Source organism: Protopterus annectens, chromosome 5.part0 (genome assembly GCF_019279795.1).
Source record: "Protopterus annectens isolate FY-2018-M chromosome 5.part0, PAN1.0, whole genome shotgun sequence".
NCBI classification, from domain to species: Eukaryota; Metazoa; Chordata; order Ceratodontiformes; family Protopteridae; genus Protopterus; species Protopterus annectens.
In genome coordinates this window covers 1,664,237,328-1,664,251,276 of record NC_056735.1, presented here as the reverse complement: position 1 = coordinate 1,664,251,276, position 13,949 = coordinate 1,664,237,328, and the positions used below count along the sequence as shown (strand labels likewise).

The window sequence follows — 13,949 nt, the reverse complement described above, 5'->3', positions numbered from 1 at the left end:
TGCCATTTCATTATTTTTTCCTTGTTCAAAATGTGACTCAATATAAGACAACATCATGCCAGTCTTCTGGCCTAAAATAAATTATACAAGTGGCTATTATAAAAACTGTTATATTACACTACTGCACTTAGATTGTTTAGGGCTGTGTATAGCAACCACCGCATCTTGTAATCACTTCATCTTTTCCAGACCTTCTAGATCTGAACTTTAGTTATAAAACGCCTGAAAAAGTTAATTCTGTTTTAGCACAAGATCTGCACAGCACAGTGGTACAGCGGATAGTGTTTTCACCTCACAGCAAGAGGTTCTTTGGTTTGATTCTCAGCTGGGGTGCCTTCTGTGTGGAATCTGCATGTCCTCCTTGTGTTTGCTTGGGTTTCCTTGAGGTGCTGTATGATTTCCTCCCACATTACAAAGACATGCGGTAGGTAGATTGGACCCTTTAAATTGTACATAGGTGCGAGTGTGTATGTAAGTGTGTGGTATGGAAGAACAACTGCAGCGGGGCTAGCCACCTGACAGTATGAACCTTGGCTATAGATGATTGTCACTGTTGAAGTGACACCTCAACCCCTTGTGCAAAAATGGGAAAAAGGATTCGAGCCCTGTTTGAGTAACAACAGGAAAAACTGATAGAGGTTCTTCTATCTTAATGGGTGTTCATACTAGCTTTTTTTAAGTTATATTCTTACAAAAAATTCCATATTCCCTCATAACGTCACTCAGTTACATTGGGTATTTTTCTTGACTGCCTGAAAACTGCCTAAACCACCACTGCTCATAAATGTGATGACCCTACAGTGCTGCTGCCTCCTTTATTCAGTATAGGTGCTGATTTTTTGTGTCTGCTTGAACCAAACATCCTTGGGAACATGGGTTAAACTTGGCTAGACTTGTAAGGGCCATGGAGCAGTTAGCCTAGTAACCTCCTATGATCCTATGAATATTTTAAGCTGCAATAGAGCAATCAGGTCAATTATGTCCAATAAAAAAAATGTCAGCAGTAGCAGGGTTTCTGAAAGTTGTATGAGATGTGGACTTCTCTTGCTCCAGTAAATCTCTGAAAACTGAAATAATGATTTGCCACTTTCTTGGACTCTGGCACATTTAACATTCCCTACTACTCAATAAATCTGACACTTGGATTAGATACTAAAGCCTTTAGGTGACTCTTGATCTGTATATCCTACAGGGTTATTGGGCACATCATATATCCCCTCGCATTTTCTTTTACTCAGAAAGTGGTTGAAAATGGTCCTCTATCAGTCCACTTATCCAGTTAGCAAATAAATAAATAAATAATAACTAATCGAAATCCTACTCATTTTTGTTTTTGAAGGGAAGGTCCTGTATCCTGAACATTTGAAAAGATTCCTGAGGCTGTCAGTAGTGATCCTTCCATGCATGCTGCTTATCTTGCTCTGACGAAGGATTTGACACTGTCCCTCATGTTGACATTACCGAAAAATTAGACAGATGTAATGTATAGCTTTACATTACCAGCTGGATTGTAAATTGGTTGTGCTATATATCTCAATTTATGAAAGCTGCTGGTACTTTCTCTGAACATAAAACTATCTACTGTGGTACCACAGACATCAGTGTTGTGTCCTCTCCTATTTGAAATTTATTCAGCAGCTATCTAAGCCAATATCCCAGAAGTGTGATTAACAGTGTTTGCTGACAACTGCAGTCTGGGCACTGTTATCCATTCTTTCACTGATGGTAAGCATCTCCAGTAAAGTTTAGATTATTTAAATACCTAATGACTGCAGCATAACATCTAGCAGAGAAAATGCTCCCATGTCATGTGTTACAAGTGGTACTTCTCTGCAGACAGATACAATCAGAAGAAACCATGGTACTTATGTGCACAGCTCTCTGTCTCTCCTTTCATCATCATGTTTCCTTCATAGTCATGAAGTCTCTTCTCTCTGGCACAGTTAATCTCCAAGTGAATATCTTCAAGGCACAGAAAAGTCATCTTGACACTGTACTCTTCCCTTAGCAGACATATCAATGAATACAGTGCCCCTTTGGTATGTACAGTTCCAATCGTATCACTCAACAGTAACGGCCCCAATGACTTTTAACCAAGAATATTAAATTTCTTAAATCTTCCAGTTCTCACAGTAGATAATGTAACTCTCTACTAGCTGCTCTGAGGTAGTTTGTCTTGCTTTTTGAGTAATGAAAGATCGAGTCCTATTTGACCTTCTATATTTTTGTAAAACCAGTGTCACTACAAACACCCATAGTAGGACCTAAATCTACACCAATAAATAAACCAAGCTCATAGGCAGGATCGGTTCTTAACTCAACATATTCCCACTCTATAGAATGTTACCAGTTCATGTCAAGAGAAGAACTGATGATTGGATGGATAAAAGCAAATTTACAACAGAGATATCATATATGGCTTTACAACAGGGTTTTCTTGTGTGGCCTTGCTTGATTTGGGAGGAGGTACTGTTATATATTTGTAAAGTGTTTTACAAACATTTAAGTTTGCCTTTCTAAAGTCTGTATGGCTAGGCATCTTATGATTCCTGTTATCACCTGCTTAGTACTGTTTGTGTTCCTAACTGTAATGTATGAACTAAACCACTCTAAACAAAGTTATTATCGCATTCACAACACATTCTAGCTCATTGTACTAAAGCATGCTACATTACTTGTCAGACCCATTACAGCTCAGAAAATGGTTTAGCTGCTAATGCAGAGATAAATTATAAAATGGATACGTTAAAAATGATGAAAGGTACTTGTATAAAAATGGTAGTACTTACGTTTGCATAAATAATGCACTTTCAGATAGTCTATAGCTAGATAACAGTACTATAAATACTGAAAAATACAACACTAATCATATGAATTTGAATATAAAATGCAAACACTGGATGATTCCTTTACTCACCAATTTGCACAAGGCTCTGCATTTTCTAATGAAGTATGGCTATGGCGTGTTCATAGATTGATAGGTGTATACTAGACTAACAGTCAATCCGTGAGATCAAAATATACCCATGAGTTATTGTGCCTTAGAGGTTATTTTAAGGGTTGCATGTTATTTAGGGTGTAATTTAATGGTTGTCTCTCTCCATTAGAGACATAGGTGTTAGTCTAGAGGTGAATTTCTGATTTCCCATCCTCTGGTCCAGTTTACAGTTGAGTAGGGTTAGAAGAGGGCTCTGCTTTACATGGATGGGAATCGTATTCCTGGGAATGGGGATTCTATGAAAATATGGACCTGTCCCTCCAGCATGTCTTGTTTAAGGTGCAGACAAAGTCTAAATCCTTAGCTCTAGTAGTTCTGGTGCTGTTCATTTTGCAGATATCCAATGATGCCTTTTATGCCAAGTCTAAATTGCCTCTTGCAGTCTGTAGGAAACAGAGTATAGAGATAGGGCTTTTAAGCAATCTGAATAGGGCATTGTGTTTACACTCTGTATTCTTTTTCTGAGGAACCTCTGTGGCATTCCAGTTATTGCATGAGCCTGGTCAGGTACATACAGAAGGGAGAGTTATACTCAGTGATGTGTCTGATGGTGGGTGAATACAGTGGCACAATGACTTCCCTAGACCTAGATGCCATGCCTTACTTATAAGTTGAGTGACACAGAATGATTTTCTTACAACCTTAGATGCACATTGGTCAAATGCCAGGTTATTATTTACATGAGTCCCCAAATCCCTGACTACTGTGTCTACTTTTATAGGAGTTTTATAAATAAGGTAGTTTCCCTGAATGGCCGACTTCCCAAAAGGTACTATCATGCATTTCTTGGCATTGCGTTTTATGCCATGACTTTAGCACTATGGTATTAGACCTTCCTGTTAGATGTTAGTATCTATGAATGCTCCTAGCTTGCAATCATCTGCAAATGTGGTTAAGCCAGAAATAATTAATATTGGCCTTGACTTCCAAAAATAGATGTCAAAGAGGAGTGGATCCAGCACAGAGCCATGGGGACTCCACTGGTGACGGGCCTCTTTGAGAAGGTGGCCTCTCCAATCCTAACTTCCTGGGTCCTTTCTGTGAGTCAGCTGGCTATCCAGTGAGTTACATAGGGCTTTATGCTTAATTCTGTGAGTCTGTTTACAATTCCTGAGTGGAGTAGAAGTGCCTCAGCTAGATCAAGGTAGGTAGTATGCACTATTTTGCCCTCATCCATTGTCTTGGTGACTTTCCCAAAGAAGTTCACCAGGTTCATTAGGAATGACCTGCCTTTGACAAAAACAAACTGAGTTGGGTTCAGTATCTGAAGGTTTTCTTGTGTCATTGTAAATCATTTCCTTGATAATTATTTCCATGGTTTGCATATAAGACTAGTCAGACTAATGAGTCTTTAATTTCTGAGATCCATTAATGGTCCACTCTTGTGCAGATGAATGACTGCTGCAGTCTTCCGTTCAAGTGGCAAGAAACCTGTGCAGAGTTTCTGGATTAATAGTTACAATAGTGGCCCTGATAGGTCATACTTCAAGCTATTTAGGAGGCATTCTGGAATATTACTTGGGCTGACCTTAGAGTGTACATCTAAGACCTGCTCCTTACTGACAATTAGAGGGATTATAGTAGATGGTATTTCCTCTGAGACAGCCGGGGTTGAGAGTTGGAGCTGAATTTGTCTACTAGGAGATTTGCCACATCTCCCAGTTATATGAACCTGCCTCCATTTACCAACAGTTCTGAACACTGTTGTGTGCTACCTTTTAGGTTTTGGGCATAACTGAAGAAGGCCTTATGGTTGTTCTTGGCCTGGGATGCTATCTTTACCTCAAAATTTGCTTTGTTGCACTTAATTAGTCCTCTTAGTTGTCTGTTCAGTTTGATGAGAGAGTTTTTAATCTTTTTTGGTTTTACACTTCCTAATTTGAGCCATGAATTTTTTTATTTTGTTGTACAACCTGTTTAATTTTGGATTCTACCAGGATGATTTGTTTTTTGATTTAGTTTTGGGCTTACTTTTGGTATGTACAGCAGCTTCTGTACAGTCAGTGAACAACATGGTTATACAGAGCTTCTGTGAATAATTCTGCACAAGCTGCTCAGTTATCTGAGTTTGGAGGGGCTTGAAAGTGAAGAGGTTATTACCTAATAAAATGTAGTTTGTTCTGGGGTAGTTTCTGTTACGGGGTTTGCTGGTTACAGAGTTGATTCTTATTTCAAAGCTGACTGCTTATGGTCTGACCTTTACACAGCATGGAGGGGTCAGCATACTTCTATATTTTTCAGTTCTGATACGTTTTTACCTCTAGTAGGAGTATTCACTAACTGGGGTCATTTATGATTCCCAGTTTATAGAGGAATAATTGAAGTCCCCCATGAGCATGGTGTTTGGCTGAATGGTGAGTGTCTCCAATAGGTTTAAGTAGGAGGTATGTGTGTCGTGACATAGAGGGTAACCTGTAGCTTGCTAAGATATGATATGGGACTTTGTCTATGGTAATCTGTATGTGGTGGAACTCCAGTGCATCATTCTGTTTAACCAACTTAGTGGTATGCTTGTTATTGATCAAGACACCTACAACTTTAGTCCCTGTCTGTGGAGTTGCTGGTCAAAATGTGTGGAAGGCACTGAAGCCTTGCACTGCTGTGGTACTCTCCGTGGCTTTAAACCGTCTCAGTAACTGCACATATGTCTGCTCCCGCCAAGGTATTGTGAGCTTGGAAGGAGTGAAGCTTCTTGATTAGACTCCTGGCATTGAGCAGTAGCACCTTTAGATTCCCTTGGTTAGATTTTGCTGTGCTGGGAGGTTTGTCAATTTGGCATTGCCTAAAAAAGACTCTACGGGGGGCAATGTTTTAGACAATATTCAAAAGCTTGAAAGGGACAGGTGCAGATGTGCTTGCCTTATGGGCTTGGTAGTTGAGGCTCCACTGGTTGTGACTGTATGTGTAGTGTTGGGAGTTATTTCTGCTGAATGCAGAGAATACGTTTTTCAGGTGGAATATCTGGGAGATCTTTAGGGTTTAAGAATGCTACATTTAAGTGCTTCTGCAAAAGTAGATCTATGTGTGGGGTGTGTACTACGTGTAATGGGTATAGCATGTGTGTTTCTGACAACCAGATCATTATTATAAGTGTTTGCACTCAAGAGTTTTTCCTCCAGACACATTGTAAATATACATCTCTCACATACTGTATTTGTTTCTTTCAGGATTAAAAGGTTTGTCAGTGAACATTAGCCAATTGTTAAATTGTATTAATGTACCTGTATCCATCAAACTTTCTGCAGAGAAGTTAGGAAAGTGTGTATTTATGATGTTAAATCCTTTATTGGGTGAGCTATAAGGTGTGGTGCATGAGGAGTTAATAGTGGAGTGATTAAGGGTGCTTTTGGGGGTTAGAGACTATACTAGGCTATATAATACTGAACTGAAGGGGCAATGCTCCTCAATACTCAGACTAGCTGCTCTGTGCTTCTCAATGTGCAGAGTAGTTGCTGTACACTTGCCAAGATACTGGTACAGTTTCATATGTAGCTTTATAGGAGAAATGTATTCTCTAGTTGTCAGTGTCGGTATAGTGCACTACTAACCACCACTGCACAGTGGGCAGTGGCATACAAATGCTCCAGATTTACACGAGCACTTAAAACACAGGGAAATGGCTTCTAAGTCCTCTGGACAACAAAATTACCTTACAACTTTCGGATGTGTTTCCCAATGTAGATGCACCAGGCCACCACCTGTGCAGACCTCAAATAGTGGCAGAAATGCTTTGCTTTGTGTAGGCTGACAGATGCATATTCCAGATGTAGCTCTTTCCTTGAATTTACAGCATATGCACATGCATATGCTGTATTTAATGTGTATATCTGGGTACCCTCATTTCTTTTATTGAAAGATTTAAAAGAAACTGTCATAACATTGGAGAAACAGATTCCTCTGTCTGTAGAGCAAAAGCTGTGTCATATTTTCCTTATGAAACTCAAAATGTTGCAACATTTCAAACAACAAGTTTAAAATAAAAGTGTAGGGATATTTTCTATTCAGGTTAGCCAAAATAAGAGTTATCATAACGTAAGTATATTTTTTTGCTGAAACTTGTATTTCTATATGACAATGTGTTTTCCAGTCTGTTTAAAATGAATTAACAGAAGAAATGCATCTAATTTAAAATTTTCTATTTTAAATTCAAGATGCAGTTGTTCTGTTCTGTATGAAACAAGAAACACATTTTAAAATTATTGAATCCAAGTGTTTTGGTATTATTATTAAAATGTAGCTTGAATATGTGCAGCTATTTTGGAGATATATAATCTTATACAGAAAGCAAAAATAGCTAATAAATATCAGAGTTAAAGTATCAAATTTATGGAAAATGGTCAAAGGTAAAGGGGTTAAAGCCAGACTACAAGGTTTCTGTGGAATCTTTGTTTCCAAAGTGAATCCATCCATCCATTCATCCATCCAATCATCCATCCATCCATGTATAACCCCTTTATCTCATTTTATTGTATGGGGTCAGGGTGTCACTTCAGTAGTGACAATCATCTAGAGACAAGCTTTACACTGCTGGATGGCTAGCCCTGCCACGGTAGTTCTTCCACACTACACACTTATTGCCAGTTTAGAGTGTCCAATCCACCTACTGCATGTCTTTGAAATGTGGGAGGAAACTAGAGCACTTAGAGGAAAGCATGTGAACACAGGAAGGACATGCTGCACAGAAGGCATACCAGCTGAGAATCAAACGTACTATGAGGAGACAACACTGTCCGTTGCACCACTGTGCCACCCTTACTTCCAAAGTGAATGACTTTGCAAATTTTTGAACTAATGTCCAGGTTTCAGTGATCTACTCAAAATGTAAACCACTACATAACATTTTAGAAAACCTTTACACCATCATCTTCGATTGCTGAAATGCTTAACCATTTTTTGCATCTTGAACATATGACCATGCAGTTTGACTGTAGTCTCCAACCAAAGTGTGCTAACGGAAGCAAATAATCTTAGGAGGGTATGGCTCGACAGTGACCAAAAAACACTCTTCTTCTTTTTGAATTTTTAGTTCTTCTTTAATAACCTGTGACCACCCATTCCTTCATGTACCATCTGACCACACCATATTGAAAGCTATGATCATTCACTTTAATTTTCCTTCCAGCATGTTATAAGAAACAGTTCAAATGCCTTTCTGTTGTCCAGTTATACTACACCCACAGGATTCTCCTTGACACCTCACTGCTACCCTTTTAATATAATTGAATTAAGCTGAATGGGCAAGACTTCTTTTGTATGAAACAAAGCTGTATACTATCAGCCAGGGAATTAACACACACACACACACACACACACACACACACACACACACACACACACACACACACACACACACACACACACACACACACACACACACACACACACACACACACACACACACACACACACACACACACACACACACACACACACAACATTCAGGGCAACTTATTTTACTATATTCTCTAGTGCAGCACGCATATACACACACACACACACACACACACACACACACACACACACACACACACGCACACACACACACACACACACACACACACACACACACACTCACACACACACAGCATTCAAGGCAACTTATTTTAATATATTCTCTAGTGCAGCTTTGAGAAAGTTTATACCACTAGGCAGTGTGCAAATGTCTACTGATTTGCTTCTGTTTTCCATACATTTTGCAGTCACTTACTATTCCATATCTTTGCTCATTGCACTACTTGCTCAGCCTTATGCTGAATTCCATAATTCTACCTTAACTTGTCTAACTTGCATGTGGTACTGATATCACGTCAGTTAATTCAGACAATTCAGATATATAACCTACCTCCCTGCAGTGTTCTTCAGATTCCAATGGCCTTGTTACAAAAACCTCATTTGTATTATTATTTTTATTTTTTGCTTCCATAATTGTATGGCATTTATTCTGTTTTCTGTGGGATTTATCCTGTCTTCCTCTGATGACAGTCATATTAGTCGAATTGCTCTGTCCTGCTTAAATTCTTTCACATGTTCTTGCAACAGGCTCATCCAAATGTCCTTTTCTCTCTCTTTTTTCTCAGCTGATACTATATGTAATTGCACTTCTGGATATAACTACATCAGCTATGCATTCATACTCTTCTTACCCATTTGCATTTCTCCTATAGTCTGCTATATTGATTTTTATGATTAATATCCATTTCCCTAATTTGGATTTCATTTTTCTCGTATGCCTTTGCAATCATAAATCTAACCAGTTCTCTCACTCTCATCATAACAAATACTTTAATTCCCAGTAAGATTATCGTTATCTTCAGCGCTGTATCTCTACATATCAAAGTTTCTGCTACCAAGATTTAATTTCCTGATGCTGTAGACATTTGGCAGCATGAAACTAAAGGACTTTGAAGTGTCATGCCACTCAGCATGTAGAGATGTCCCAATTTGATAGCCCAGCCTCCCCATCTCATAATGCGCCACATCCTCCTATGTCACCAGTTCCAATACATACATTCCTGGATGTGTTGTATGGCCCCAGGGTGCTTTTTGGAAAAATATATTTTTAAACTTTGTGATTTTTAATGCTTCTCTTCTTTTTATCCATATTAGACTTTAGATTTGTGATGGTTATTTACTGATTATTTCTTATTTTCCTTTATTCAGGATATTTTGGCAGACCTATGTGCCTTTCAACAATTATGGACACAGTAGTTTCAAAATCCTTCTGTGGAAAGCAAATTCCAACAGCCAATAGGCACATTGGCTGCTACATTTGCTTTGGACCTAAATATAATAAACTAAATTGCAGTATATCCTAAAATGTAAAGATGATACCATGCACGGTAGACATAAACCTTAGAAAATTGTTGTTTAGTGTTTCAAAAATAATTCCTGGTTTGGCAACAACCTAGAGGATCAGTTTCCATTTTGCCTTCCTCTTCTTCCTCTGATCTTGATCATGGGAGCAAGCCTTCTTCAGTTCCACTAATGTTTTAGTTGTTTAAAAGAAAACTACACAGGACCAGAAAGCCTCTTTCAGCTATGTAAAGGCAAAAGAAAGATAAGTGCACTAGACGGTTGTTTGGTCTTGATTTTTTAACAGTTCAAGAAGGATACCAGTTTACAGTTTCATATTCTTGTGATACAGCCTACCATCCCTGCTTTAGGGCTGTTCTATTACAACAGACTCAGTCTTTTCACCTCAGTCGTCACCTTCCCCATCCTGTTGCTTCTCAAGTAAATGGACTTTAATTCTACCTAGCACTGACTATGACCTACTGGCTGTAGACATCAAGAAGCATGAGCCTAAAACTCCTTCAGGAGTAGCCCCATTGGTAAAGACATTCAGCATCAGTTCCAGCAGAGCTTTTTCACTAGAAATGTCTTCAGCAGATGCCATCAGTTCCAGTGTTCCCATCCACCCCCCAGCAGGTGTGCGTATCTCTGCTGGCCTTAGTAATGCTGGGTTTTCTAGTGCTGACATTACCAGCATTGGTGTCGTCATTGCTGATTTTACAAACACAAATCTATTAGGCTTCTGCAATTCAGTAGATATCAGTTCAAGGGACATTTGTGACCCTTGCCTCCCACCTATCTACTTTGCAGCCATTGTTATGGTATCTGTTTATTTTTGACCCCTGGCCTCTAAAGTGATAGTGTTTTGGCATCTTTTCATTTTTCAAGAATAGACATATTTTGCTTCGTTAACCTTGGGAAATGGCATCATTGCTGACTGGCACTTCCATCCAAGCAACTGCATTTCCCTCATCTCTGTACCAACTTGGAATAACTATTCCAACTCATCCATGTGTCTCACATCGACAGGCACAAAAGACCATAAAAACACGCAAGCAAAATCAGACAGTTAGGACCCAAACTTTAACTAGTAGTTGAGGATTTGAATGAGGAGAAAGGGGTCACTTTTTTCCCCAGCTCCACAGAAAGACCACAGATTCAATCAAATTCTGATGCAGGACCGAGTCAGCTGACACTCTTACACAGTCTACTCATTCAGTTGGTGACTACAGAAGGTGAAAATGATGGCAGAGCATTCTTTCTGGGTCATTCCTGCATCAGTGGGTGCCATTAAGAATACTACTGTTTCTCCATGATGATACCCTGTTATTGTGGCTCTTGTCCCAAGTAAGGCTGATAGGATATTATGTTAAATGTTCACCAAAGGTTTGTTCTTTGTTGGTGAATGCTCCTTAACATGATATTACTGTTTCAGTTCACACTTCATAAGCAGCCTCTCTCTTCAGAAAGTAGTAATTGATCTACCTATGTATATGTTGCATTTCCCATTGAGACTTGTCTTATTAACTGCACAGTGTAGGGGACATTGTATCTAAGGAGTGTTTAGAAGAAATTAGACTGTTTTTATTGTTTGTTTGTTGACTGACATACGTCCTGACCAATAATATAGCTATACTTCAAGACTTACAATAAAACCAAGCAAAGTGTCCTGATATATGTTAGTGGTTTATGTATAAGTGGGAATTGTTTTACAGTGTGGTAGATCATATAATTAATTAACTGTAAAATCCATAAACTTACTGATATATGAATTTATCTTGATAATTACAGCTGCACGGTAGTATGGTAAAACATATATAACCTATATACCACAGTAGTTCAGTATTTACTGCATTTACAGATCTCATCTCAGTGTCACAGACAAAAATGTATTTGATACAAAGACTCAGATAACAGGTCAGTTTATATATGCATGAAACACAACCTGTATTTCAATATTTCAGATTTCCTTTGAGAGCAGTTATACACAACCTGTACAGCAGACCTAGTGAAGCTTTATTTGAATACCAAATTGTTCTGTTTTAATGGAAGCACACACCAACATAAGGACATGTTCACCATGAAGACCAAATTTGCTGCCAACTATATCAGTGCATTTCTGGGTATTTTATTTATAGTAACATATTTTCAATGGCACATTATAATATATATATTGAAGACTTGCTTGTAGCATGTCAGGGACAACTACAAGTTTGTTTTTATTTATTTTTTTTATCTTTTACAAAATAACATTTTTGACCTAGATATCACCTATTGTGTATTTTATGGAGACTATATGTTTGGATGTTAAAAGGTACACTCATAATGCATATCCAGACCACTTAGTTGTCCTCCATTTATATGCACAAAAACATACCTTTACTAGGAAAATTAAAAAGATTACCCAATAAATACCAAGGGAATTATATAACGTGTATCTAAGCCATATTTACTTCAGGAAGCTTTTACTAGATTACTAAAAAGAAGAGAATATCAGCAGTGAATAAAAGAGCTTATGGGTTTGCAAACAATGAAACCAAGTAATATGTTTATCAATTGACAAGTCCTGTTTAAGTTGAAGTAGCTCCCACCAATAGAAAACATTTGTGTATTTTATTTAGTAGCCTCAGTTTTGAAGCTGGTTTTAAAAAGACTACATTTTATGTAGAATTTCACCAATCTTGTATAACAGACTGGCATACTAAGACATATATGCTAGAACTGTCCATTCTAACAGACATCAGTAGATTCTTACCCTTGTTTGTATAAAATGATTAATATATCAAATGTCAGTATGCTCACCATATGGGTTCTACTATGAAATGCCTGCTTCCTGAAAGTCAGTGTTTCAAAAGAACACAGACACACACGCAAAATATATCAGAAGACCAAGAAGACAAAAAACCTCCTTTTATCTTGTTTTAGCAGGGGGACAAGCCCCCCCTGCAACCCCCAATATGGAGGGGGGCAAGCCCCCCAAACTTGAATAAATCAACTCTGTGGTCTCACCAATATAAAACAGGGAGAAATCTCCTTAAAAAGTGAATTATTGTTGACACACACTTAGAAATCACACCAGCAATTATTTCTTGTGGCAATATACATTTGGCCATATGCCATTCGTCTTTTTTTATCTGCAAGCAAGTGCCACTTGTGCAATTTCCCCTCGAGCTTGAGTAGAGAAGTGCATCATATTTCCCCTTTTGATACAAATGGCTTTTTTATGTTTTGTTTTCAGTAGTACTGTTTAATACTAAAGTCATTAGATGATGTATGGGGTTACCTGCCCTTTTAATATATTTCACTTATGTGAGACATCTTCAGGTAAACTTCAGACAGGATTTTAATATAGCGCATTATCAGAACAGCATACTTCCAACTTTAAACTTTTTCTTCTACATTAAAAGGAAACATTATTAATTAGTGTAAGGCATACTTTCAAAATAAATGAAGAAAGGTACATTTTCAAATTTTGAACAGTATTTCAAGCAGAATGAGTTTGTTTGTCTTTTCGGCTTTTCCCCAGTTAGGGGTTGCCACAGCGGAACTGTGGTCCGCTAATGATTGGCAGTAGATTTTTATGGTGCCGAGTTGCCAGCCCGACGCCCAACCTTCAGCGAAGGCACGCCCATTCACACATGTCTTTCGGAGGCCACTCGACCATGGGGAGGACATGCAGACTCCACACAAAAGGCACTCCAGCCGAGAATCGAACAGGAGAACCTTTTGCTGTGAGGCAACAATGCTACCGCTGTACCACCAAGGCTTATATTACCACTGCGGCTTATATCAAGCAGAATGAGTAATGAGCTTAATTTCAAAACAAAGGAATGAGAGTGTTATAAAACAGTTCTTGCTATTTCATTCACTGATTAATATACCTGAATGTATCTTGCTTTTGCATGCTGCCTTCTCTTAAATATTTAACTGTGTATTAATTGATTTTTATATTTAAGTAAAATGGTAGCATATGGCAATTTGTTACAGAGGTATGAGACTGAGTACTTTTAGATCAACTTTAAAGCAGCCCTGGCTTGAATCCCACAACATCTTTCTGCCTACTTTGTGACTCTGTATAAGTCAGATAACCAGACATTTTTCATCAGCTGTCCTTCAGAAAGGAAAATATGACCACTGAAATGAGCACACACTCCAAGGC

At 38.3% G+C, this 13,949-nt stretch overlaps 1 protein-coding gene across 7 annotated transcripts in view; it reads left to right on the top strand.

Moving 5' to 3' along the window:
• ERG (ETS transcription factor ERG) overlaps positions 1 to 13,949 on the top strand; it is a 2,569,778-nt gene that overhangs the window by 2,292,455 nt on the left and 263,374 nt on the right. The gene's annotated exons all lie outside the window — the stretch shown is intronic.